Source organism: Prionailurus viverrinus, chromosome A2, assembly GCF_022837055.1.
Source record: "Prionailurus viverrinus isolate Anna chromosome A2, UM_Priviv_1.0, whole genome shotgun sequence".
Taxonomy (NCBI): domain Eukaryota; kingdom Metazoa; phylum Chordata; class Mammalia; order Carnivora; family Felidae; genus Prionailurus; species Prionailurus viverrinus.
Genome location: NC_062562.1, coordinates 10,625,248 through 10,653,058, shown reverse-complemented (window position 1 = coordinate 10,653,058; position 27,811 = coordinate 10,625,248). Strand labels below are relative to the sequence as shown.

Here is a 27,811-nt window from a genome sequence, read left to right as displayed (position 1 = left end):
AGGGTCGTTCCACACCTTCCTCCCTCTCGCCGAGGGTCGCATCAGCAGACCTTTCTTAAATTTTGTTCGTCTCTCTCTGCCTTCAGATCTTCTCAGACCCAGCCTTCAGCCTGAGGGGTCTCCCCTCGGTCCTCTCCCTCGGTCTGCCGAATCCCTGCACCCTCCCCCCCGAGGGGTTCCCCCCCTACCCCGGGCGCCCCGCCCCACCTCCACTCACCTCGCGCCCGCCAGCTCTCCCGAGCTCGCTGGCGCCGGGCGCGGTCGCGGGACGCGCACGCCGGGCGGCGGCGGGGGGCCGCGCGCGCAGCGTACGCGGTGACGTCAGTGCGCTGGCGGCGGCGGCGGCGGCGGCGGCGGCGGCGGCGGCGGCGGCGGCGGCAGGGCTGTTTGTTCTGCTCTCCCGCAGCCGAGGAGCCGAAGCGGTGGCTGCGGCGGCAGCGGCTGCCGGCAGTGCCCGCAGGCGAGCGGGGCCTGTGAGCGCGGCGGAGCGGCGGGCGCGGCGGGCGGGCCCCGGCGCCGCGCAGGCAGCCCGAAGAAGAGGGGGCGGCGGCAGCGGGCGGCCGGCGGGGGCGGCGTGCGGCCTAGCGTCTCAGGTGAGGACCGGTGCCCTTCGGGGCGGCGGGCGGCGCGGGGCGGCCGGTGGGGACCCGCGGCGCGGCCCGCGTAACCTGCATTGCGTAATGGGGCCGGTGCGCCAGCACCTACGCCATCGGCGCGGCGCGGGGGCGGGGAGGCCGGGGCGACGCGGGCTCGGGCCTGCGGGCCTCCCGCGTCCGCGCGCCGTGCCGCTTGCGCCCGGCCGGGGCCGCCTGCGCCGTTGGCGTCGGAGTGGCCGGGTCGCTCGCGGGTGCTCGGTCGTTGGCGCCGCCGCCCCCCGGCTTGGGCCGGCCGGCGGGGCGGGGGCGCGGGTGGGGGGCGCGGGCGCCGCGGCGGGGCGGGTGGCCGGGGGCGGGCGGGGGGCGGGCCGAAGCGCCCGGCACTTCCTGCCGCCGCCATTTTGTCAAGTGAGGAGGAGGAGGAGGAGGAGGAGGAAGCGGCCGCCGCGGGCTCCGCGGCGCGCCCGGCCCCGGTAAGTCCGGGCCCGGCGTGGTGGCCACGGGCGCCGTTGTCCCCATCCGCGGTCCCCCGGGGCTGGCTCGGCCGCTGCCCGGGCGCTCACGTGGGCCGGGCTCAGCGCGCGCTCCCCTGTCGCCTGGGTCCTCCTGCCCGAGCTGGGGCAGCGCGCCCCCGCCCCCATTTCCTCGCCTTCCCGGCGGTCCCCGGAGCTCTGCGGAGAATGGGTCTGGTCCCCAGGGGGAGGGAGGAGGCTGCCGCGGCACGCCTGCCGGGAGACACCCCCGGGGGTGGGAGCGGTGCTGTGTGGGGCGAGCCTGACCCCCTTTACCTACCCACTCCCAGCCTGGCAGCCGTGCGCTGGGCGCTTTGTTTTGCTCGGTCGATGCTCGCTGGCGTCCTTGCCACGGCCTCTTCTGTTCGTTGTGTTGTCTGGGGTGGTGGTTTGGGGTGGGGATGTGGGGGAGTTGTGATTCAGCGAAATAAAACGACACAGGCCCCCCCCCCCCAAAAAAAAAAAAAAAAAAAAACGGAAACAGCACAACTTCACCCGGCTGCCCCCAAGGCCCGGCCTTGGATGAAAATGGGAAATCCCAGTTTGGTATAGTGGACAGTGTAAATACTTGCATTCAGGCCCGTGGATGAGTCATGTGCTTTTGCTAAGTGGCTGACCTCCCATTTACTCAGGACCACAGCATTGTTTTTTGAAATATTATTTTTATTTTTCACTCCGTGTTTTCTGCAACCTGGTGAGGTGTGTGGTCTTGGTCTTTGGGTTCAATTTGGTGTGTGTGTTTTGGATGCAAGAAGTGACCTCTTGGAGTCTGTGCTTTCTGAGAATTGAAGTGTCTTTGCTTCCCTTTGGGAGGGCTCTACCTGTCCGTGTTTACAAAAACCAAGTCTCTGTGCCTGTAAGTCAGTGGCTCTTTGGTGGTGTAATAATGGTTGGGAGATTTTTATGAATGGGGCTGTCAAGTTCCCTAAGTTGTTAGTCCTTAGAGTTTGTAGTCTGTTAGTGGTAAAGCTATACTCGACAGGATTTATGAATGTTTTCAGTTCTAAGTGGGTTTTGGGTGGTGGTACAGTCTGTTTTATGATCTCGCCAGTAACTTAATAAAGCATTCCTCCTCTCAGTTTAATTTGGGTAGGGATTATCTTTCCTTCAAGGTATTACAGATAACCAAGCTCTTCTCCCCCAAAACTTCAACGTGAGGAAGATAAACCTGTCAGATGGTTCCCATTGACTAAGTCCAGAAGGAAAAGCGTGATCTGAAACAAAATGCATTGCTCCTCTGTTATCCACCATACCCCTTTCCGTGGTAGGAAACATAGTATCCAAGAGGTCAAGCTGTGGAGAAAAGCACTTAAGTTCATTTTAGTTGGTTTTAACTGGAAGGAAATGATCCCACCTCTGTGTGTCTAGCTAGAATTCAGCACAGCCAATTTGCTGAAGAGGAGGAGCTCTGCCTACAGATGAACGTTCGAACTTGAAAGGGGCTACATATTAAGGACAGGTTGGCTGTTCTAGGGTGCTAGTATGGCTAGCTTCTCTAGCTTGGATGGGGATAAGGAGAAAAAAACTGCTGGAGAATTGCAAGAGAATTGCAAGAGAATTGGCGGCTGCTTTGTAAAATTGCCACTGAATTATTGAATTGTTCAAAGGAATTTAGACTTTGTTTCCAAAAGTTACTCTTTTGAGCCAGTTGTTGTGATCTTTGTACTAAATTGCACTTTCGTTTTTGAAGGTTGGGGGGGATGCAATATTTTTCTGTTACACAATTCAGGTTATTGAATGACTTGAGATTTACAGACCTAGAAGATTGGAGTCCTTGTTCTTAATTTAAAGTAAAAACCGTTTGGTACATCAATGATTTGTAGACTCTGGGCTGTTAAATCCTTTGACAACCCGCTGTCATGTGTCAATTGTAAAGTGTTTCAATTTTCGATTTTGAATGAACTTACAAAGTAGATGTTTGTCTTTATGTTCCTGGCAAATGTATAAGAAGGAAAGGAAAGCTTGACATTGGAAAGTGCTACTAATATTTCATAGATCTTTGTGAGTTTTGCTGGTTCGCAAAGACTGCGCGTTTGCAAGGTGAGAATTGTGGGGATTCTTTGCAGATGCTGACAGTTCGTTTTTAATTCATTAGACATGAGTTTGTAAAAATAAAATTTTAAGTTATTTTAATTTTTTACTGGAATGTGAGTTCCATGCGGGCAGGGTTTTGTTTGCTTGGTTTTACCTATTTTAAGTCCCTATTGTATTCTCAGGGCCTAGAAGAGGACCTAAAATATTCTTAGAGTGAACAAACTGGAAAGATAAGTGAGCAAGAATTTGGCATGTCCAGGGGCTCCTCAGTAGCTCACTCAATTAAGTGTCTGACTTCGGCTCAGGTCATGATCTCACGGTTTGTGGGTTCGAGCCCTCCGTCAGGCTCTGTGATGACATCTCAGGGCCTGGAGCCTGCTTGGGATTCTGCGTCTTCCTCTCCCTCTGCCCCTCCCCTGCTTGCACTCTGTCTCTCTCACTCTGTCTCTCTCAAAAATAAATAAACTTTTTTTAAAAAATTAAAAAAAAAAAGAATTTGGCATGTCCTTAATACCAAATGCAAGTAATTCCTTTTAATATCGTTAGGAGGGGATATAGTTGGTCAGTAGTGATTTGCAAGGAATGTGAATTTTAACTATGATGTTAAGGTCCAGAAATTGCAGTAAACTTGCTTATGGTCCAAGCAGTGTGGCATGCAGTTGCTTCTGTGCACTGTCTACTGTACATTTCCCACTTAGTTTGAAATGTGGTGAGTGGGTTTGGGCTGTGGTTCAGCATTGGCCTGGGAAAAGTATTTTTAAGAGGGACATGAAGTGGGTAATAAACGTGTATGGGTAGCATTTCTTAATGTGACTCTCATGTTTTTAATAAAAACTTGATTTGTGCGCGTGTTAAACATTGAGTCTTTTTTTGTTGTTTTTGTTTTGTTTTTGTAATATTCGGGTTTCATGTGTATATAATTGCCCAATCAGTTTCAAGTGATTAGTTCCCGAGCTCATACTATATTCACGGGGGAAACAAAAAGTGAGTTTTCTTTGGTAGGTTCATGTTTTGATGTATTCATTCCCCAACATTTTATTGAGTATAAACTGTATATAACTTGAGCATTACACTATTATTGTAAAATCCCACCAATCTCTTTCTTTTTTTTTAAGTTTATTTATTTATTTTGAAAGAGAAAGAACACAAACGGAAAAGGGGCAGAGAGAGAGAATCCCAGCAGGCTCTGTGCTGTCGGCACAGAGCCCAACGCAGAGCTGGAACTCACAAACTGTGAGATCATGATCTGAGCCGAAATCCAGAGTTGGATGCTTAACCTACTGAGCCACCCAGGTGCCCCTTTAAAGAAAGAACCGCTTTGTTGAGATACAATTCACACACGTTACAGTTCCCTGGTTTAAAGTGCACATTTCAATAGTTCCTAGTATATTCAGAGTTGTGCACCGATCACCACAACCAATGTTAGAACATTTGCATCTGTCCCAAAAGAAACCCCTATACATTAGCAGTCACTCTCCATCCATCCCTCCCCCCCTCCCCCCCAACACGTGGCAACCACTAATCTATTTTCTGTTTCTATGAATTTGTGTATCCTGCATATTTCAAAAATCATACAATATGTAGCCTTTCATGTCTGACCTCTGAGTATAACGTTTTCGTGCTTTGTGCTACAGCACGAATCACTGTTTCATTCCTTTTGTTACTGAATGATATTCCATTATGTGAATACATGCCACGTTTTGTTTATCCATTCAGTAGTTGGTGGATATTTGGGTTGTTTCCACTTTGGCTGTTGTGAATGGTGCTGCTGTGAACATTCACGCACAAGATTCTGTGCAGACGTGTGTATTTTCTCTGGGGTAGCTACTTAACGAGTGTAATTGCTGGTCATGGTAACTGTTTGAGGGTGTGCAATGACTTTTTAACTGCCTTGATTTTCTAGTGCTTTCACAAGGGGTTAAAAGAAAAGCTTAATGGGTTATGGGTGTACCCATTACAAAAAAAATGAGGGAATGGAAGTGCAAGGATGTCTGCATGTTGCATGTAGTACAGCCTGCCTAGTTTGATCCCAACTTAGTTTTTAAAAATTGCACATTCTTAGAGAACAGTTTAAAATGCTGGTAAGGCACAGAAAACCATTTGGAAGATGAACCCCAAACTTGTGTTGAAAAGGGTAACTGTTAAAACCCTTAAAATTTCTTTTTCAGTCTAAATAGGCTACAACTTCTCAAACTGCATGCGCACATCTAGCTTAAATCATGGGATATATTCTCTTCTAAAGAAATAGATGAAGTCCATTGTCACAGGGCAAACAGCCATCTGTCCAATTCTTGACTGAACCCTGAAAGGGAATAGCAGTGATTGGTTTATGTCATTTGAAAATGAGATTGTGAGATTTGTTTTTTCTTTAAGCAAAAACAAAGTAGTTCGTGGTCATTTGAAATAATTTGAAAAATAACAATGTTAACGTTAGATGTCAAAAACTGTCCTTTACCCTCATTTTTATTTCAGTTTTTCGTGTTAGTAACAAAATTGATTATACTCTTAAGTTTTCAAAAAACATTACGTTGTGAACATTTCCAGAATGTTCTATTTAAATAGTTGCCTAAATTTTATCATATGAATGTACCATAATTCTATTTTTAGACCTTGTCTTCAGGTTTCCTCCTTTTTTCATGTCTAGAGAGGGAATCACTGGATCAGAGGGTGTGCATTCTTTCAAACTTGATACAAATCCGTTTTCCAGAAAAGTTCCATGAATGTCCCATTTCTCCAATCACAGTTTGACACAGGGTCTTGTTTATTTATTTTACTTTTTAAGTTTATTTTTGAAAGAGAGAGAGAGCAGGGAAGGGGCAGAGAGAGAGGGAGACAATCCCAAGCAGGCTCCACACTGTCAGCACGGAGCCTGATGTGGGGCTCGAACTCACAGAATTATGAGATCATAACCTAGGCTGAAATCAAGAGTTGGACGCTTAACAACTGTGCCACCCAGGTGCCCCAACAGAGTCTTGTTTATAAGGCTGAGTTTTGGTTTTTTGTTTTTTAACGTCCCCCCTCCCCCGCAAAAAGCAATTGGGTAAAAACAGAGTGTCCTCTTTGGTGTGTTCTGAAGGCATCTGAGAAGCAGATGTGTCTTGACATCTTGCTTTTTGACCTTTCTACTCTCTCCTGTTAGACTTGGACTTTGTTTCCTGAAATCAAGCCCTCAGAATTCCTAATCCTGTGATAGGAGCCTAGTGTTATCTGAATACTCTGGGGAAGGGTGACTGGAAAGGGCTTAAGCAGCCTGTTGGCGTCCAGTCCTGTCTCATTTTTGTTGGCCCACTCCAAAGACTGATACCACAAGCGTGTCACAGACGCCAGTTTGAATCCTGGCCCTGCTGCCAGGATTTCAACCTGTCTCAGCCTCCTGCAAATTTCACCTGCCCATTTTTCAGTTTAGAGTAAGATGAGGCTGTGCCCTCTCTCGGGTAGCTACTACGCCCTTGCTGTCATTGCCCAGGGGGAAGAACAGAAGTGCGGAGAGGCAGCCAGGTCTGAGAGTAGAATGCCAGAGGGCCGCGAAGGTGTAGCAGCCGGCACTTCGGGATATTGTGCCGCCAGGTGCCTTCTAGATGTGCCCCCTCTCCCCCCAGCCTTGTTGTGTCTTCCGAATTGAATTCTGAGTGGAGATCATTTGGAGAAGGTGATTTCAAGTGAGGGTTGGATTTTTTGTTTTGGTTGGTTTTTTTTTTTGTTGTTCGTTTGTTTTTTTTTTAAGTGAGGATTTGTTTTTATCTGATACTGAGATTAAAAGTGGTGGTAATGGGATTAGGGGAAGTTCAGCTCTGAGGGCATTCACTCTGTGGTGTTGGCTGCAGCGTTTGGGGAAATGATCCAGCCGGGAAAGGTAATGTGTGTTCTTGGGCCTAAAATGTAACTTTTCTATTTCATTAAAAATGGGTTATGTGAGTAAAGGCAGTGGCCAGGGTGCCAGAAGTCGCTGGTGGACTAAAATTTTTCTAGAGCATAAGCACAGCATCTCTCCCTACCTTCTTTGCCCCCTTTGGCCCTAATTTGAATTATGTTGACATCTGAGCTTGAAAAAAGGATTCTGGTCTCCAGGAAGGTTTGTGTCACAAGTTGGGATCTCCCTGGAAGAGAGGCAGGCAGCTGGATGGACCAGGCAAGTGGAGTTCTGGATGGAAAGCTACAGTCCTGCTACTTTGGGCCTTGTTGACCACAAGAACTAGTTGATGTCAGTCACCCTTCCTGGGGACCATCAGGATCCAGTATCACATGGGGTGTTTTTTGTTTGTGTTAAACTCACCTGGAGAATATCTTTCAGAAATCAGCCAAATCTGAGCATTTGACTGCAAATTAAGGGTACTGGGATGAATATGTCATTTCTCTCTCTTTTTAAATTTTATTTCTTTTGAGAAAGAGAACACAAGCGGGGGAGGGGCAGAGAGAGAGGAGAGGAAAGGAGAGGAGAGGAGAGAGAGAATCCCAAGCAGGCTCCTCACTGTGAGTGCAGAGCCCCCCGATGTGGGGCTCAATGTCAGGAACTGTGAGATCATGACCTGAGCCGAAACCCAAGTAGATACTTAATTGACTGAGCTCCCCGGGCGCCCTTCCCCCCATTTTTTCCTTTTGAACTGTGACATAATTACGAAGACTTTTTATAGTTCATTCTAGGTATAGGCTATTCTGTGATCTTTTTCTTGGAGAAGTATTGGCCTGTTTTGCCTAATATAGGAAGTTCCAGGTCTTTGGGCTATGGAGAGCAGACTTGGTTGGAGCTGTGTCACTGAAGAGGAATAACTGTGGAGTCCACTGTCAGAGTTCAGTCCCAGCCCTGACCCCTTCTGGTCTTGACCTCGGGCAAGTTACCTAATGGTTCTAGATCTCAGTTTCCTTATTGGTAAAGTGGGGTCTGTATACCTGAGCATTGGCAGGTAGACAGAAGGTGGGGGGTGGTTAACATCTGTATTGTATTTAGATTGAGTGGGGTCTGAAGGGAGTGCTTGCTTTGTTCTGCCTGAAGGGCTTTGAGAAAAGCTGTCCAGGCTCTACTTTGCATGTGGTCACCTTCCTTGTCTTGGTGTCCACTTAAGGCTGAAACTCCTTGTTTGTTCCTTGTTGCTGTCAGGTCAAGAGGCACTGGCACACTGTGGAAGCAGTACCAGGGGAGAGGTGTTGGGCTTGGTATTATGCAATTTCCAGAAACAGGAATTAGTAATTCCCACATCCTCATGTGTGACTAATGTCCCCACTTGTCCTACCCCAGGCAATAACACATAACACATCTGTGGGCAAATTGGCCTTTGAGACTGTTTTTATTTTGTGTTCAAAGGGTGGGGGTGAGATAAATTTGGGGATTTTACATCTGAAACATTTTCATTGTTTTTTGAGGAAACATATTTGGTGGGAGCAGATTGTTACTGTGAGGGGTGAAACCGGAGAACTGAAGAACTGCAAGGAGGGTGGAACCTGCCAGTGGTGGGGGGGTGGGGGGGACGCGGGCGCGCGCACGTGCATGCACAAGAACTGGGTGCAGGGGCATGCTGTACTCACATTGGACTAGTCATGTATCCTCTCGAGACTCAATTTTTCATATATAAAATGGGGTAACAGGTTTGGGCTCCAGAGAACTTTGACCAGAATCTAGATTTTAAGAGAAAGTCACTCGTTTTATATCTGTTTTTTTTCAAACTGTGGGTAATGATGTGAACTGAAAAGGTTGCAATCATTGTTTAAGGGGGGAAAAAAAAGAAATGTTGGAAAGTGTCTCACACATTCAAGAGGATTTTATAAAACCTTTTCTTTGATTTTATGTATTGTGATGTACATGATAAAAGGTGTATGTTACTGTGGGTCATGTCAGAACAGTGTGAAATAATATTTTAGATAATATCCAATTGTAACTGTGGGTACCTTGATGGTATTTTTTTTTTAAACCTTTTTGCAGTTTGTTTCTTCATCACTTGTCCAAGGGTGACTACTGTATATGCTTTCCAGTAGCAGGTGAATTGCATTGATCTTTAGTTTCTTTTCTTCCTTGTACCACTGTTTGCTAAACGCTCTGTAGGGGGTGGAGCAGCTCTGAGAGTTGAGGAAGCATGTAGTGCTGAAGGTTGTCAGCAGACTGCAATCGGCAAAACAAGAAGGATATAGTGTTTTGTGTGTGTTGTTAAAATTCAACTGAGTAAATTTTAAAGATCTTAGTTGGCTTTATTCAATGATTCATTAATTGGGCGACATCTCATCCAGTAAATAGAAAGGCGCTCCAAAGAGCTGTATAAAATGAAAGGTTTTTATAAGTAGAAGGGGGTGGGATGAAGTTAGAAATGCAAAGAAACAGGTCGTTTTAGGCAGGGTCACCTTCCTTTGGGGGCTGGGGTCTGTTGGGCAGATGACCTCACTAGTGCTGGCCAGGTAATTCCAGATTGGTTAAAAATTCCACCTCTTGCAGAAGTTGAAACCATGATTAGGTATTAAGTCTCAGTTTGGTGACTGTGGGGCTTAACACAAGTGACTCCATTTAGGGCCTTTTGTCTCTTTAAGTGTGTAAGGCAAGCTACCTGTCCTTTATTCTCTGATACGTCCTCCCGATGTTTAAATTAAGAGGTCGGTCTCTCTCTCTCTCTCTCTCTCTCTCTGTTTTTTAAGGAAATAGTTGTATTGGTTAGGTCTTTCTGGTATAAGTAACAAACATAAAACTACTTAAAAGGGAAGTCTGTTGGGTGATGTGAACATAAGTCTGGAGTGGGTAGGGCTCAGGCACAGTCGAATCTAGGGGCTCAAACAGGGACATCAGAGCTTGTTACCTATTTCTAGTATAGTGACCTCAAGGTCAAGATTGAATCTTCCCTTGTAATGCTGTCTGATGGCAGAAGACTCTGCCTTGGATCATTTCCCGTCATTGACCATGTGCAGAATGGGAATGCCAAACAACCTTGCCTCACACATAGCACCTGTAGCCCATCTCTGTCCTCCATTTGCTCACCCCAAACAGTAGCTCCAGTAGCATCTTGCTCATCATTATGAGGTATGCTAGATGGAATACTTTGGTTGAGCAAGACGTCTATCTTTTACACTAGAAGAAGTGTGCTCCCTAACTGCAAACAGGAAATTTTGGGTGGCTGAGAGGGAAGTTAATTTTCCATACGAAGTCATAAACTAGAATCCAAGAGTGAGTTATCAGGAAAAGGGTAAAGTGAAGATGGTATTAGGGATTACGTATTCTGAATCCTTTGTTAGAGGGTAAAATGAAAGCTAGGATTTATCTTACCAGGTCCTGGGTGCAGAGGGGCTGCTGTGGGGCTGAGAGAGGAGTCAAGCCAAGTCTCGAAGTCTCTTTTGGGTGGGTGAGATGATGTGGGTTCCCAGTGGTGATTGGAGCCAGTTTGGCAGAAAAATAGTCCTCAGGAAGCACAGGGGTGAGCTGGGCTTATACCCTCGAGGAAGCACAGGGCAAGACTTGGAAAAGAGACCAGGTAGATAAATTTCAGTAAGTGCTTCCATGAATGAAATTGTAATGGAGAACGTTTCAGTAGACTGGGTTCATCTTTCATCCATGCCTGTGAAAGCTACAGTTGTAATTTTGCCATTTGCTAAGCTGTTTCTGTACTTAAGTTCATTCTTGTAAAGTCTGCTGCTTGACATTCCTCTAGCATTACAAAAAGCCTGCTCAGATTTCCATAATCAAAAACAAGTGTTAAGCATTGTTAGGGTCATCGTTTTCCTGCAGTTCTTACTGTTGGATTTATGCAGTCCTTTAAGGAGCTCAGAAATAATTGAGGATCCAGTGGCCAAGGATGAGACCAGCCCTGCCTCTCACTAGAACTTCAATTCTTAGCTTGAGGGAAGGTCAGAGGTCATCTTGAGACTGTGTCAGATGCCGTGGGTCCTTTCTCCAGGAAAAATGCACATGCATGAACATTGAACCGTTGAGGGAGACAGTTTTCAGAACCCTAAAGTCCATCCGAGGAGTATGTACTAAAGTGAATTTCCTGGATTTTACTTTGAGAATGAAAAATTTATTATTACGTTAATTGAGAGGCTCTTGGTAGTTTTGAAGACTTTTGTTTTCGCACTAGCTTGCTTTCGCAGGCATTTATAAATTTATGACTTGGAAACAACGTGGAACGCCCATTTTGGTTTGTTCTTGTAAAATCTCCCAGAGGGTTTTATAGAGCTGTCAACCTGGAGTGTCAACAGTGGTGCAAACTTCCTCGATACCCCTGTGCATCCCTCTTTTCCAGCTTGTTTTCTTTCCTGGGGATGAGGAATGTCAGAATGGGCCTATCTGTGTCTGCAGAAGAAGGGAGGTTTTTGTTCACTGAAGCTGCCGCTGTTTGTAAAACTGTCTCCAGGATTTGGTGTTGGCCTGGAGCCTTTGCTGCAGAAGGTAGCCCAGTGGGCCACTAGCCAGCCTGTCATTTGGTGGTGTTGGGTGTGGGTATACTTGGAATTATGGCTGTGGGTCCCTGTTGTGGTTTAGTGCCTCCTTTCTGCTGTGGCACATTTGTTCATGCATACACCAGAACTACATGCTGAGGGATGGCAAGGGATCATTCTTCAGCATAATATGTTCATGCTTAGGAATATGAACATGCTACTCCAGGTGGTGTGCGTGATGTCACTCTGCTGTCTCCCCAAATTCCTGCATGGTGGAAGGAATAGGAAATACAGTACCTCATAAACTTGAATAATTCATACTTCTGTAATTGGGGCAGGGTTGTCAGAGGTTGCAAAAGAACTATTACTTCTAAGAATAGTGCATATTAAGACCTCCTTTGCTCCTTAATCTCTAAAGTTTGAAGATTAATCTTGTTATGTGTTGATGGATATTTAAGCATTTACTGTTGGTGTTGGCTTTAATTAATCCCATTGCTCTGCTCACTTGTATTACAGTCTTATTGTACAGGCATGATTTTTGTTACTTGAGCAGTTTCCCCTTTCTATTCTGTAATTAAGAGAAACAAGATAGAGTACACAGAAGTTTTGTAAAAGATGGTGCCATCCATGTGTAGGTTGTTTTAATTTACAAGCTTCACTGAAAATTATTTGGCTCTCAAGTGCTTTCAGTTATTAAAAAAAACCTGCTAAGTAATAAAGTCGTGTATGTGTGTTCATTTGTTTTCCTTTTGACACTAGGAAACAATTGAGCTGACAGATTAGCTGTCTGGAAATAACACCACCTTTGTGTTCATCTATTTCAGAATCATAACACACATCTTTGTAATCCCAGGAATGCAGTTTTGAGTTACTAGTGTTGGAGCCCTCTTGAGTTGCAGCACATACAGCCTGTAGTTTAGTTTGCCCGTCCTCAGGGTCCTCTCCCAGGACATTTCTGGGCCTCTTTGCTGTGGGAACCCTGTGTGAACATCCTTCCCTTGTACGTGTGAAAGCTAAATGCCCACCCTGGCCTATGGCTCTTTCCGCTTGCCTTCCAGACCCCCACATTCCCTTTGTTCACCTTGAGATAGTGCTTTTCTTTTATCCATGACCCTTTGTGAAAAGGTTCCCTGTGACGGGATAGAACTATCTTTTCTGAATGTATGTGGGTTTTTTGTTTTTTTGTTTTACCGCTTGCCTGTTCTGAAATGGTGAAGTCAAATACGAGTCAACTGGCTGTCTTTGTCAGCCTCAGTATATGGAGCTGCAATGTGGGTCTGTTTCCCACTATTTCCCCAGACTGGGAGCTTGAGCATACATGTTTATGAGCAGTCTGTTTTAGTGGGTATTTGAGTGGCTACTATGGCCCAGGAGCTAGATTTCTAAGAAAAGCTCTATGTTTTCCTTAAGTCTTAAGAAAACAACTTTACTAATGGGGTACTGGTATCATCTTGGTTTTGTAAAAGGTAGCTGGCGCCCAGAGAGCTCAGTCACTTGAGCAGGAGTGCAAGGGCATGGAGCTGGTAAGTGGTACGCCTGGCTCTAGAGCCCACGTGTGCACACGTGCTCGCTCGCTCTCGCTCTCTCTCTCTCTCTCTCTCTTTTTGTTTTTAAGATTTAACTAATCTCTACACCCATCGTGAGGGTCGAATTTACAGCCCTGAGATCAAGAATTGCATGCTCCACCATCTGAGTCAGCCAGGCACTCCCACATGCTCCTGACTTCGTTCTACAAGCTGTGGAAGGAGGGAATCGGCCACGTTCAGATGGATGGAGTGGTAACTAACGTGCACAAGATAGATCATGGGAGTGCTCGTGAGAGGTACAGGCCAGCCACTCTGAGAAGAGAGTCCTTCCAGCTGTGAGCATAGGAAAGGAGCTGGCATTTAGGCTGGTCCATCTGTGAGACAGCTGAGGCCTGGACAGAGATTTGGACTGTTCTGCAAGCAAGCACCTGCCCCTCGGAAGCACTCACGGAGGAGGGTCACGTCAGAGGAGGGTCATTACTCTGGCTGCAGACCTCTTTTTCATCTGGATATCTGGTCATTAAATGCAGTGCCACCCTCCAGAGGAGTCTCATGAAGACATTCACATGAGTGGAATTAAACTTCACCTGCCTTGATTTGGTTTCACCTCCATTTTTTCCTTGTTACTCTAGTGAAAGTCTGTGAATTCAGACAAAGGAGTTGGGGGAGTCAGTAAGCTGGAGTAAACTTCATCTTTAGCCCATGTGCCCTGGGCTTGCTGTATCAGGGTGTGAACTGGATGATCTGCTAGGATTATGGTGAGTCTCTATCTCAAGGTGCTGCTTATTGTAGGGTGCGATTGCGTTCCAGCTCATGGGTTTTTATTTCCCACTTAGGGACTGTTGTTTAAAGGGAATTTCCTGCCTGAAGCAAACAGGCCAAATTCTGCCAGGGTGTGTGTGGGACTTACTAGATAATGGGGCACTGTGCTATATCTTTTGTGTGCAGTGAGAATTCAGTGATGAATAAAAGTGTTTCCCATGTCTGTATGCTGAGTACAATTAAATCATAACTGGGGGCAGAGTGAGGCAAGTGTTTAAGGGGGTCCTAATATGTCCAGTGGTGGGCAGTGGCCCAGTGCTAGAAAGGTGGTAATTCATTTAATAAGAGTGCCCTGAAGAAACATCATTTTACTTTTAAAACCTTTCTTTGACTTAATAAGATGACAAATGATTTTGTTGAGTAAGAGTTTGGCTCTGAGTACTGTGAGAAAAATCTAGTAAGAGAAAATGGTAGAATTGGTTAAACAGACTTCATGCAAAACTGAAAACTAGACCAGTAAGCTAGTTGGAATATGATCAGAAGGTAATAGATCTATTGGAGCAAAATTCTCCTGCTGCTTTAAAACCCCACTGTATATATGTAGGCTAAAACCCAAACCCCAATCCTGTGGTACTCTGGGCCCTACCTAGCTTCTATGACAGACTGCTGTCCCATGTCTTTGTTTTTCTAGGACCCCCCCCCCCCCACATCTTTCAGGGTCCAGTTTTGATCTTATTTTACAGTGACCTACCCCCCCCCCCCCCATGCACAGTGTGGGGCGTGAAGTACCCTGAGATCAATTCACATGCTCTACTGACTGAGCCTGGCAGGTGCCCCATGACCTTACCCAAGTTTTAAAGCAGTGCTGTCCTGTGGAACTTTCTGCAATAATGGAAAATCTTTAGTTTTTGAGTTACCCAGCATGGTAGGCACTACCCCACGTGATGAATATGCCTGCTTTGACAGGTTTTAGAGAGGATAGGCTCATTTTAGTCTCTTGGTGCTTGTGGTTGACACTGCCTTGTAGGCAGGTGGATATGTAGTGCTGGAATGCAGGGGCACGTCTAGGCTAGAAGTGGGGCTTTAGGCATTGCCAGGAGGGTGGATGAGGTCTCCTGGAGCTATGTGGAGAGAGAACGGGGTGGGGGTGGGGGGCGGCTGGGCCCGCATTTAGAGTGAGAGGGCAGTCAGGAACAGAATCCTGATTTGTGGGGACGGACAAGCACCCTGCTCCCCTCCTACAGGAGGCTGGAAGCAGAGTCCCAGCAAAGTCCCAGGCTAGAGGAAGCTAATAAGCCTGCATAGCCTAAGAACTCAGGTGGAGAATTAGCCTTCATCAGATCAGGGAAAGGGGTTTTCCTTTGAAAACTGTCCGCCATGGAGTGAACTCCAGTTACCTACGTAAGTATGGTATTCTCAATCTCTGCCCTTCTGTTTTTATAGCCTAGAAAATTCCCCACCCCTCCTTGGAATTTGCTTTATCTGGTATCTTTCATTTTATTCATTCCATACATCCCCATTTTGTGAGCAGAGCTTTTGGGGGAAGGGCTGGTGCATTTGGCCCATTATCTTTGGGTGTGGAGAATATGACCAAAGGCTCAAGCAGGGACTGAGGGCCGAGTTGTGCTTCTAGAAAGTGCCAGCGGTGGGTCTACCTGGAGTCATTCAACTGAATGAGGTGGATGAAGCCTGCCCACAGAGTTTGTGCTAGTGGGCCGCAGACCAGACCTGAAGGCCCATTGGGTTTCATTCTGTGATTACATTATGAAATGTGCAAAGCTAACATTAAATCATGGCATTTGCTTTTATTGATACTATGATTAATAGTGTTAATTGAGCGCTTAGTTTCTCTTGCATCGCATTTGACGCTTACACCAGCCCTGTGAGGGTCTTCTCTCCAGAGTTGAAGAATCTGTGGTGAAGCCATCTGCTTTTTTTCCCCCTGTTCAAAAACATAAAACTTTACCATCTTAATATTTTTAAGTATACAGTAACGTTAAGTCTGTGCATGTTGTGTAGCAGATCTCTAGAACTTTTCCATCTTGCAAAATTGAAACTATGTCCATTTAACAATTCTCACTTTTCCCCCCCTCCCTCCAGCCCCTTGGCAACCGCATACTACTTTCTATTTCTACGAGTTTGACTGTTTTAGATTGCTCACATTAAGTGGAATCGTGCAGTGTTTGTCACAAGCCTATTTCAATACTTAGCAAATGTCCTCCAGGTTCATCCATGTTGTCACATGTGAGAGGATTTACTTTCTTAAGGCAGAAAATACCCCACTGTACATAACCATATTTTCTCTATCCATTTATCTGTTAATGGACATTTGGATTGCTTCCCCTTCTTGGCTCTTGTGAATAGTGCTGCCATGAAATGAACATGGATGTGCAGGTAGCCACTTGTCTACTTTTTGAACACAATTTAGAACTTAAATAGGGAAGTCTGCTACGAAATTCCCTTGTCCTGTTTGCATGCTGCAACAGATTTGGGATTGGAGGGTTTTTATTAGGCAGATGTGAAAAGTGGGCACAAGGGTACAGGAAGGAGATGATTCAGCCGGTGGTCCCTTGTCCAGCTAGGTGTCTTTCAAGGCAGCCTAGAAGAAAGTAGGGGCTGGTTACAAATGGATTGGACCCTACCCCTTTCTGGCTTTCCAGGGTCTTATCCTGTCAGTTAGCCACAGTCTTGGCTTCTCAACCCAACCCACTCACATTTCCATGACACGTAGCTTGACTTGTGTTCTCATTTCAGCCAGTGTAATCCTGAAAAGGCTCACAGAATTCCTGTAACCTAACATTTCTCTGTGAGTTGCCTCAAAATGTGACCAAGGCAGCTTAATTTTTGAACTCCTGTAAATGGGATGGCCCTTAATAACACACGATCAGATGTAGCAGAGGTGAGAGGTGTCTCCAGCATCAGTTTTGGCAGTCTCTGCCTTTGCCTGCACTCAGTGTCCTGTGACTTATGCCTGGACATCTTGGATTGCTTCATACTCCCTCCTGCCCAGTGCAAGAAGCACCAAGTGCTGTCCTTGGAAGCAAGCACAGAGCTCAGGGATAAATAGACTAGACAGCTTGCTCCCTCAAAAGGAAGCAGCTTAGATTTTGACTTTTCCTTTTTCAGAAAATCTGGTCATATCCTTGTAAATGGGACCACCCATTCACGGACATCTCAATTTCTACTTTTTGGTTCTTTTTTATTATAATTTTTTTTAATGTTTGTTTTTGAGACAGAGGGAGACAGAACGCGAGTGGGGGAGGGGCATAGAGAGAGGGAGACACACAATCTGAAACAGGCTCCAGGCTCTGAGCTGTTAGCACAGAGCCGGCTGCGGGGCTTGAACCCACGAACCGTGAGATCATGACCTGAGCCGAAGTCGGATGCTTAACGGACTGAGCCACCCAGGTGCCCCTCTACTTTTTGGTTCTTAACGAATCATGAACTTCTATGAACTTCCACATGCAAGTTTTTGTGTAGACATGTTTTTCTTTCCTTTGTTTATATAGCTAGGGGCAAAACTTCCTCCTTACATGGTAACTATGTTTAACCTTTCCAGAAACTGCTGGACTGCTTTCCAAAGTTGCTACCCCATTTTACAGTCCTGTCAGCAGTGCGTAAAGGTTCCAGTTTCCCCACATCCTTGCCAGCACTTGTTATCTTTCTGATTGTAACACAAATTCCTTTTAAGCCTAGCAGAATTTAAGTAGTTTTGGTTTTGACTTCTTACTCTCTCCCTTTTGAGCAGCAGTTGCAAGATACGGGGTTGTGTTCTCAGTGTTCTTGGAGAATACGTCTGCCCAAATGAGTCTTGTCATGTGATGTGCCAGTTACAAGACACTGGGTGCAGATCTGGATGCACAGTATTGTCAAGAGGTTGGGTTTTAAGTCGTTATCGCGGGTCCTGTTTCTGTGAACTTTTGTTCTAGTGATGCATTAATTGATCTTTTTAGGTAGTACAGTGTTGAGGTCTTTGGGTGAGGGTTCCAATCCACTTTCTTCCTTCTGGTTTTTTACTCACAGGGATGCATGTGTACCTGAGGCTATAGAGTTATTTCAGAACCCATCTTACTCTCTATGCTTGTTGCTGAAACAGCTTCTGGTCCAGGACAGAGGACGAGAACTAGATTCATCAAGGATCTTATGCAGACTGTGCCTCCCAAGATTTGAAACCAGCCATAACTTTGAAGTGACTCTTTTTTACTGCTAAAACTGCCATTGGCATTCTCTTGTCCTGGGACTAGAATGAGCTAGTCACTCAGTGTTTTGTCTCCTGTTGAGCTGACCTTCTTTTTACCTCTGGTGTGTTCTACACTGGCCATTAGAGCATGCTGAAAAAGGAGTGAACCACCTGAGGAGGTAAACAGATGAACTGTGACTAGTGGTATTGAAGCTGAACATGGACACTCACTGGCATTTGGAGGAATGGGCAGTGATCTGGGATGGGCTCCTTAACCTCTGGGGCTGTTTCCTATCAGTAAAACGGGATAACAAAAGCACCCCACCTACCTGAAGGTTGTGAAGATCCTGTCTTGGACCAAGTAGCTCTGAGTGTTAGTAACAAACTCCTGCTGTCAGGCACAGCAGAGGGGAGCTCCTCTGATTTCACGGAAGATGCCGTGGATTCGGTCATACGGGGTTAAAGGTGAAGTGGTTTGCAGTTCACATTTGAGTGATTCTAATTTCTGTCTTCCAGCTTGAGGATCCTTGGGATGACCAGCTCAGTCGTCTGTGCTTCCTTCCCTACCTCATTTTCTTGCCATCCTGAAGTTTACTTGTCTCAGTTGCATATAACTCTCAACGATACGTTGCTTGGTCTTACTGTTTTTCATCTTTATTACCAGCGCAGCACATTATTTGCAGACTTTGCCACTTCCTCACTTAAGTTCATCCATGTCATGGTAGCTATAGCTCATTCATTTTCACCAAAGTGTGAATGTATCACAATTGATTCATTCTCATGTTGGTGGACATTTGGGTCCTTAGATTGATTATTTATTTTAAGGTTTTATTTTTTAAGCATTCTGTACACCCATCGTGGAGCTCGAACTCACAGCCCTGAGATCAGGAGTTGCATGCTCCACCGACTGAGCCAGCCAGGTGCCCCCTTTAAATTTATTTTTATTGGAGAGGTAGGGAGGGTGGAATAGGTATCACAACATTGTTGGCTGTGAGCATTCTGCTTGCATATGTGCATCTGAGGCATGTGTACAAGTGTCTCAGTAGGTGTATGGGAGTGGAATTAGTGGGTAATTGGGGATGTCTTAATACCAAATTATTTTCAGAAACAGTCCCATCAGTTTACCTGCCCACATCCCAGAATGTTGGACCACATTTTCACAAATGTTGGCATTAATGTACTTGTATTTTACCAGTCTTGGTGGACATAAAGTGTCATTGTGGCTTCAGTTGTCAGGGAAGTGGAGATGAATGAGGCTGAGCGTCTTCTTGGGTTTATTCATTGTCCTTGTTGAAATGCCTGTTTCTGACTTCTGCTCATTTTCCTTTAGTTTATCTTTTTTAATTGATTTGCACAAGTTGTTTATAGAGCGTGCGTACCAGATCTTTGTGGATAATACATTTTGCAAATATTTTCCCCTAGTGTGATGTCTCCTCACCTCCAGAGTGTCTTTTGATCAACAGGAGATGTTAATATTCATGTAGGTGAATTTATGAATCTTTGTTTTACAGTTGGTGGGAAGAGCATTACCTGAAGTCAAGTAATCTATTTTTTTAACATTCTGTGGATTTTTTTTCTCTTTTCTTTTTCTTTTTTTATTTAAATTCAAGTTAACATGCAGTGTAGTCTTGGCTTCAGGAGTAGAACCCAGTGATTCATCTCTTACGTATGACACTCAGTGCTCATTCCAAAGTGTCCTCCTTAATGCTCATCACCCGTTTAACCCATCCCCCCATCCACCTCCTCTCCAGCAACCTTCAGTTTGTTCTCTGTGTCTGAGTCTCTTATGGTTTGCCTCCCTCTGTTTTTATCTTATTTTTCCTTCCCTTCCCTGTGTTCATCTGTTGTGTTTCTTAAACTCCACATGTGAGTGAAATCATAAGATTGCTGTCTTTCTCTATTTCACTTAGCATAATACCCTCTAGTTCCATCCACCTTGGAACTGGCAAGATTTCATTCCTTGTTGTTGCTGAGTAGTACTCTGTTATACATGTATATACCATATATATATATATATATATATACATATATACATATATATATACACACACACACACACACACTATATAGCGTGTATGTGTGTGTATATGTATATATGTGTGTGTGTGTATATACGTATATACACACACACACACATATATATATAATTATGGAAAGAGCCCAAATGTCCAGCAACTGATGAATGGATAAAGAAGATGTGGGGTGTGTATGTGTATGGGGGGTATACTTCTGTATCCATTCATCAGTCAATAAACATTTGGGCTCTTTCCATAATTGGGCTATTGTTGATAGTGCTGCTATAAACACTGTGGTGCATGTGCCCCTTCGAATCCGCATTTTTATCCTTTGGATAAATACCGAGTAGTGCAATTGCTGGGTCACAGGGTAGTTCTTTTTTTGAACTTTTTTGAAGAACCTCCATACTGTTGCTTGCATTCCCGCCAACAGTACAAAAGGGTTTCCCCTTTCTCCACATCCTCGCCAACATCTGTTGTTGTTTTCTAAAAGTTGTGAGGTTTTGCCTTTCAAATATATGCCCTTAGTTCATCAGGAAATGATTTTGGAGTACGGGGTGAAGAGTCGTGCAGGCTTCATGACCTCAGTTGAATGACTGATGGCTAGCATCAGCATCCCTGGCTGTGAAACTGAGATCTTAGTCCCTACCTGTGCAAGGTTCTCATGGAGTGCGGAATACAGCAATCTAGCAGCACACTGAGCCTGAGCCTCAGTGAGCATGCAGTAATTGCTCCTTGGTCTGAGTCCAATTGCTTTCCCTAAGCATGTGGACACTCAGGGAAAGTTGGCGCTTAACTGGGAAAGTTGTTGCTTATACATTGCCTGCCAACCACTACAGGCATCGTGGCCAGGCTGGGTTTGGCTGCTCAACGAATCCTCTGGCAAAGGCACTGGTTAGCTTGGAAAATGTTCAGCTGCATGCAAAGCTTGCCTGATTCAGGCAGGTGCTCAGTCAGTACCAGAGCTAATTGGTGTGCCATCTGATGCATTCTAGAAGTGACTCTTTCCTAGGTCCCTAGTGCAGTAACGAGCCTGGGTCGAAGATACTTTCCTAACCAGGAGCTTCAGGCCTTGAATGGAGCTTGTTTCCTGACGCTGACATTGAGTACGTGTCAGACATGGATATATCTTTGTATGCTCTGGGAGGTCCGGTTTCAGAATGAGGGCTTTGGGACACCCAAGGGCATTGATGCCAACCCTTGCTCATGGAGTTGGTTGTGGTAGATGGTGTCCTCTCTGTAAGCCTTTTCCAGTTAGGCTCTCCCAGTGTTCTTCGCTGGCATTTTGACCAGGGGCTTTGTCATGCACCTTTTACAGAGGGGACCACTGAGCTGGGAGTGTATTAATAAGTCACCAATAATAAGCCATGAAATGTTTCTTGATTCCTCTCAACCCTGTAGTGTCCACACATTACTGGAAATAATCTCAGCATTAAACAGCTGGGGTGTGGTTTGTGAGCTTTGGCGTTTCTTCCTGATGGGTAGCAGTGGCTGTCCCATCACTGTTAAAGGTGACAGGAGGGTCTGCACACATCCCATCAATACTAGAACACAGAATGTAGGGAGAATATTGTTTGTGGGTAGCCCTGTGAGCTTGTACACACAAAAATAGGTGTTATGATGCAGGGTGACCTTTTCCCTACTTGTGGCTTTGTTGTATCTTATTGGAATGACAGTGAAATGTTTTAATCAGAAGACCTCCTTCCACACGCAGAATTGTCCTGATGCTTGTTCCCTCTGACCTGGAAGGTGTTCTGCTGTTGGCCAGGAGGGAATTGTTTGCTTCTCTGGCACTTGGCTGTCTAGGAGCCTTCCCCACCCCAGCGCAAATATCTTCACTAGCTTGGAGACTCAATCAAAACTTTAAAATTGGGCCAAGGCCCTCTAGGAAGCATTTAGTTTGAAAAATTGTTCTACACGGTAGCTTTGCTGTATCATGATAAGTTACTTTTCCCAGAAGATTAATAAACTGTACTTTAATCACTCTGGAAAAGCTGAGTATCAGTGTTCCCCCTACTCTGAGTTAGTAGTAATCTTCTTCCTCAGTTGATATGAGTGCAGGAAGTGCTCTGGTCGTAGAGCCCACAAGGATTTTTTATGACTCCTTGAAGATTGTTAGTCTTGCTGCTTTGCTGTGTTAAGTGCAAACCGCAAGTCACAGAACCCATTGTTTACCTTCATCTAGAGTTTTCCTTTCAGAAAAGCACTTTTTAACACTTACTGTTCACCAATATTCCAGTAGCTCCCATCATCTAGGAGCTCCCAGTCTACACGGGTGGATTTCTGTTCCAGAAAATAGAATATTTGGTTTCCCTCCCCTAATTACTGTGACTGAACAACATTGAGCGCTTGCTAATCCTTGGCACAGCCCCGAGGGTAGGCCCTGTGAACCGATGTTTCACAGATGAGGAGTCAGGAGCCTAACGATGATGTCTGCCTCCCAGCTCAGCTCTAGAGCATGGAGTTCAGACCAAGCTGTTTGGGTTTTTGTTCTGCACTTGCAGGTCTGTGTCTGCCCTCGCAAAGCAGCACGTCTGAAGTGGGTGGGGCCCTGTCGTGGTTTATTTGTTCATTTTCTTAAGTTTGTATGCTATAAAACTCACTCTGACAAATGCACTACCACAATCAGAAACAGAATATTTCCAGCAGCCCCCCAAATTCTCTTTGTAGTCAGCTCCTCCTCCCACTCCCAGCTCCATACATGGGGTTTTTTTTTTTTTTAATATATAAAAATTTTTTTAAGTTTATTTATTTTGAGACAGAGAGAGCGCACGGGGGAGGGGCAGAAAGAGGGGGAGAGAGCGAATCCCAAGCAGGCTCCACACAGGCAGAGCCTGATGTCGGGCTCAAACTCAACAAACTGCGAACCTGAGCTGAAATCAAGAGTTAGACACTTAACCAGCTGAGCCACCCAGGTGCCCCTGATTTTTATTTTTATTTTTTTATGTTTATTTTTGAGAGAGTGTGTGCACACATGAGTGGGGGAGAGGCAGAGAGAGAGGGAGACACAGAATTCCAAGCAGGCTCCAGGCTCTGAGCTGTCAGCACAGAGCCCGACGTGGGGCTTGAACCCACCGACTGTGAGATCACGACCTGAGCCGAAGTCCGACGCCCAACCGACTGAGCCACCCAGGCGCCCCATTGGTCGGATGAACTTTTATTCATCCCAGGGTAGGGCCTGGGACATCCAGGTTTGGCCAATCCCAGCTTAAAAAGCAGTTTATTTTGGGGACTCCCTGAAATAGATGCCGTAACCTCAGTAAGAATTCCCAATGTGGACAGATGTAGAGAAGCAACGGAAGAGGGACACGTTTCCAGAGCTCCTTTGGTGGCCCCGCATGAATGCATTCTGTGGCATGCCACCAATGCCCCCCCTACCCCGAGTAAGGCTGCAGCAACAGGCTGACACAGGCACCACTCAGGAGCAGGGCCCAACATTCTGGTGCTATCTGTCCTTATGAGAAGATGGCCACCCACTTCCCCACCTCATCCTACCAAAGAGCATAAGCAAAAAATGACTTAATTGCTGCTCTGCAAAGAGCTTGTAAAGTGGTAGCTCTCATCTCTGCAAAGAGAACTGCTTGAGGAGCTTGTTTTAGAAACCCATGTGTGGGGGCACTTGGGTGACTCAGTTAAGCATCCAACTTGGGCTCAGGCCATGATCTCATGGAACCATGAGAAAAAGAGGAGAGCCTTTTCAGAATGCAGGCCAGGGAGGGACACTCTGCCCGTTTATGCATAATGCTCACCTTCTAATAAAATGCCGGGACCTTCTGTAAGACAGGCACAGGGGTTGCAAGTAAGCAGTGTCAGGCTGGAGCCTTGGGTATTCGGGTAGGCAGCTGTGGTAGCTGAGCTTGTTTGCTCCTCAGATATCTGTGTCTGCTAGTGTTTGTTATGCCCTGTGACCAAGGAACAGCTCTGTGCCAGCAGAAGAGGGCTGCCGTTGCAGTGCTCAGGGCACAACCCATAAAGGTGACATCAAGGGGCGCCTGGGTGGCTCAGTCGGTTAAGCATCCCGACTTCGGCTCAGGTCATGATCTCACGGTTTATGAGTTCAAGCCCCGCGTCGGGCTCTGTGCTGACAGCTCAGAGCCTGGAGCCTGTTTCAGATTCTGTGTCTCCCTCTCTCTCTCGCTCTCTGCCCCTCCCCCGTTCATGCTCTGTCTCTCTCTGTCTCAAAAGTAAATAAACGTTAAAAAAAAAAAAAAGGTGACATCAAGACATGTCACCAGTTACCCAAGTGCTGGAACCCTAGGACTTCAGCCTGAACTGCTTAGGGATCTCTTAGCAGCATGAGACCTATTTTCTTTGTTAAGGCCTCTGGTGGGGTTGGATTGTATATTTAACTAGGGATGAATGATTTGGCGTACTTTCTGTTAAGCCGATTTTCTGGTTGTAGGGAGCAGATTGTTGCAATTTTGGTTTAGTTCACAAGTGTTAGGGAAGCTGTATAGAAGTGCATTTTCATCCCTTTTTCTGGGGGTGAGGAGTGGGGAGAGAAGGGATGTGACCGCAAGCTTTTACATGAAGAATGCCAGAAAAGCACTCTGTAGTTCTTTTCTTGACAGCCATTTGAGTTAACCACAGTCTTATTATAGACTTAGCTAAGGTTCAGGCAAAAACAAACCAAATATTCCAGCAGTGCTTATACAGTGAGTATTTGCGGACTTCTGCCCATGCCCCATGTTTGTGTGTTTTGCAGAGCCCACTGAGAAACCAGTGCTTAATAATGGAATCTGAATTGGGTCGTGAATGTATGGGCCTGCCTGACGTACCTGTGCCCTGTTGCCTGCGTAGAGCAGGCGTAGAGGAGCCTTCACCACAGTTGTTGGCTGCTGGGTAACCAAGTGTCTGGCCACCTGTCCTGTTGTGGTTCACAGTGGTTATCCCAGCTGGCGACACTGGTTGTAACAGAGCTTCCTGTTATGCTTCACCTTCATCTTAAAGATGAGATTGCAGAAATGACTGATTAGGATTGGGGACGCGGGGACATGCAGACAGCACCCCTTTCCTCCCTGCCGCTGGTCCCTTGGGAGTCTAAGGTGTTTGAGCCAGGCCTTTCTATTCTGCTGTTACCATTTTCCATCTTCACTTTCCAACTGAAACTGTTGCTTTCTGCCTCTTACATCATCCCCTGTGATGAGGGTAAGCCTCAGATAGAGGAAATGAGAACACTCCTAGTTGGAGCCCGTATCTGTATTCCCTTTGTCAGCAGGTGGAGCATTTCCTGCTAAACCTGAGCCACGTGCAAAGGCAGAGATCAAAAAGCAGATGAAATGTCAACATGCTTTGAAAGAGATCTACTGACTGTACAAATAGAAAGTTTCTTATATTTGTCCTGTAGACAAAACAAAGGAAGGTGTGGGAGTGTGTCGGGTTTTGATGAATAAAAAAGTTAAAGCCCCCCGTAAGGCTATTTACAAACTTCGTGAAGACATAGTTGAGGGGCTCTAAATGCTTCTGTGTTTTGTTTGAACATGACGATGTGGGAGTAATATATTCCCCCTGATGTATGCTTAGCAGCAGAAAAGGGAAGTGCCCTCCATAGATTTAGAACTGCCTGAGGAGCAACTTGAGAAGTCCTCATAGCTTGTGCAGCCTGGTTACAGGAGGGTGGCAGGTTTTCTTGCTCTTTCTGACATTAGAAAGTGCCATAGCTGGTTGCCATTCTGTGGTCTTTTGTCAAGGTTATGAGAACGTAACCAAGGGCTGTTACTGTTTTAAATCTTGCCATTACCTATTTGTGTGTGGGAGGGGAAGGAGCTAGTTTTTATTATTATCGTTATCATTATCATTATTATTATTATTTTATCATTTTCTAGAAGCTGTACCAACTGCTTATTTCTTTAGTCCTTGCAAAAACAGAAGGTAGATATTTAAAAAAACCTAACAGAAGGGCCTTGGGCTGACATACCACCCCAGTGTCCTATGGATGGGGTCTAAACCAAGGTCTTGCTGGATCTAAAGTATGTGTTTCATGGGGTGAAGGGGGAGTGTCCCCACCATCAAAGACCACACTCCCCATGAGAGGCAAAAGGGGTTATGTGCTTAGAGAATCCGAGAGAAATGAAATATTGTTTAGATTAGAGAAGACTCTGTCAATACACCTCCTTTGTTAAGTGGATTTTCAGAGAATTTGAGAATAAGTTAGTCTTGCTTTAGTCCCTTGGATTTTCATATCTTAAATTTAAAGCTTGAGGTTGGGCAGAGGGCTGCTTCAGGAGCCAGAGCTCAGTGCAGTTGAGAGGTCAGGAGACTGTATCTGAGTGCCCCCTCCTATGCCGAGTCCCTGGACTCCCTATTCACTTTAGCAGCCATGATATACTCTGCATTACTGCTGTCTAAAGACACACTGGCACATCTATAGGCTTCCTGCCCTCTTTCTGGGGAAAAGGGGTCTCTGTCCTAGGCTTTGGGCTTGGTGTTCCTGGCATTTGTTATTGGTTTCTGGTTTTTGTTTTTTAATGTTTATTTTTGAGAGAGAGAGAGAGAGAGAGAGAGAGAGAGAGAGCGCGCGCGAGCTGGGGAGGAGCAGAGAGGGAGACCCAGAATCCGAAGCAGGCTCCAAGCTCTGAGCTGTCAGCACAGAGCCCGACGAGGGGCTTGAACCCACGAACTGTGAGATCATGACCTGAGCCGAAGTTGGACACTTAACCAACTGAGCCACCCAGGCGCCCCAGTTTCTGGTTTTCTTTAAACATTTATTGGGATCTTTCAACCTGACAGGTGCTGATTTGATGCTATTCATAGCAATATGAACTTTGAAGGAGAGGAGCAGACATAATCCTAGTTTGTTGGATGCCGTGGTTGCTTGTAATTTCAAATTCTAATTTTTCATTGCTGGTGTATAGGAAAGTTACCTTTTGTGTAGTAACCTTGTATCCTGCATCCTTGCTGTAATTGCTTTATAGTTCCAGGGAGTTTTGAGTCTTTGGGATTTTCTACATAGGCAGTCCTGTCCTGTGCAAATAAAATTGGTTTTATTCCTTCCTTTCTAGTCTGTATCCCTTTCAGTTCCTTTTCGTTTTTCTTTTTCTCTTTTTAGAGGGAGAGGGAGAGAGAACAAGTGGGGGAGGGGGGAAGAGAGACTACCTTGAGCAGACACCACACTCAGCATGGAGCCCAACACAGGGTTTGATGCCATGACCCTGGGATCATGACCTGAGCCTAAGTAAAGAGTTGGGCACTTAACCTACTGAGCTACCGAGGTGCCCCTTCATTTCCTTTACTTAATGCATTAGGACTTCTAGGACAAAGTTGAAAAGGAGTGGTAAGAAAGGACACTCTTGCCTTGGTCCAGATCTTAGGGGAAAAGCATCGAGTTTTCTCAGCATTCAGTAGATTCTGTGATTGTGATGAGACCAAATCTGGCCACGGGAATCCTTGAGAAGACCACTTAAGGCAGACTTGGGTTGGGAAGGGGTAGAGACTCAGGGAAGGCTTCTTGAAGGAGAAGGGTTTGCCAGAATGGGGTGCTGTGAAGGGCAGGGTATGCCAGACAGGGAGGGCCTGCTATATCTCAAAGTAAGTAATCAAGAGTGTCTGAATGGTACACATGCAAGCAACAGTGAGGATATCTGTGTGAGAGAAGGGGAACCTGATGAGAATCCTTGAGTGCCCTGGTGCCCTGAGGTGCTGGGGACACGTTTTGCATAGATACCAGACCATAGCATTTGCGTGCTGCAAGAGGAGTTCAGATATGGCATAGCTTCCTTTAGCAAGCTGGTTGTCTGGGGTGGGCGGGCTCTACCAAGGTTCCGCTCCAACTGTATCACCTGTTCCTTGGGCCAGTGTCCCCCTTCATGGTCCCTGTAATCAGTCGGTGGCTGACGTGGAG

At 45.9% G+C, this 27,811-nt stretch overlaps 1 protein-coding gene across 7 annotated transcripts in view; it reads left to right on the top strand.

The window, feature by feature from the left end:
• Positions 1-357: 357 nt before the first annotated feature.
• BRD4 (bromodomain containing 4) overlaps positions 358-27,811 on the top strand; it is an 86,536-nt gene continuing 59,082 nt past the window's right edge. For 5 of the 7 annotated variants that reach the window (XM_047850637.1, XM_047850633.1, XM_047850630.1 and 2 more), the window contains exon 1: positions 358-593. The gene's annotated coding sequence lies outside the window, so the exon portion shown is untranslated. Of the gene's footprint in view, positions 594-981; positions 1,070-8,642; positions 13,773-27,811 lie in introns of those variants that run through there. The other 2 variants (XM_047850631.1, XM_047850632.1) reach the window with 2 other exon arrangements.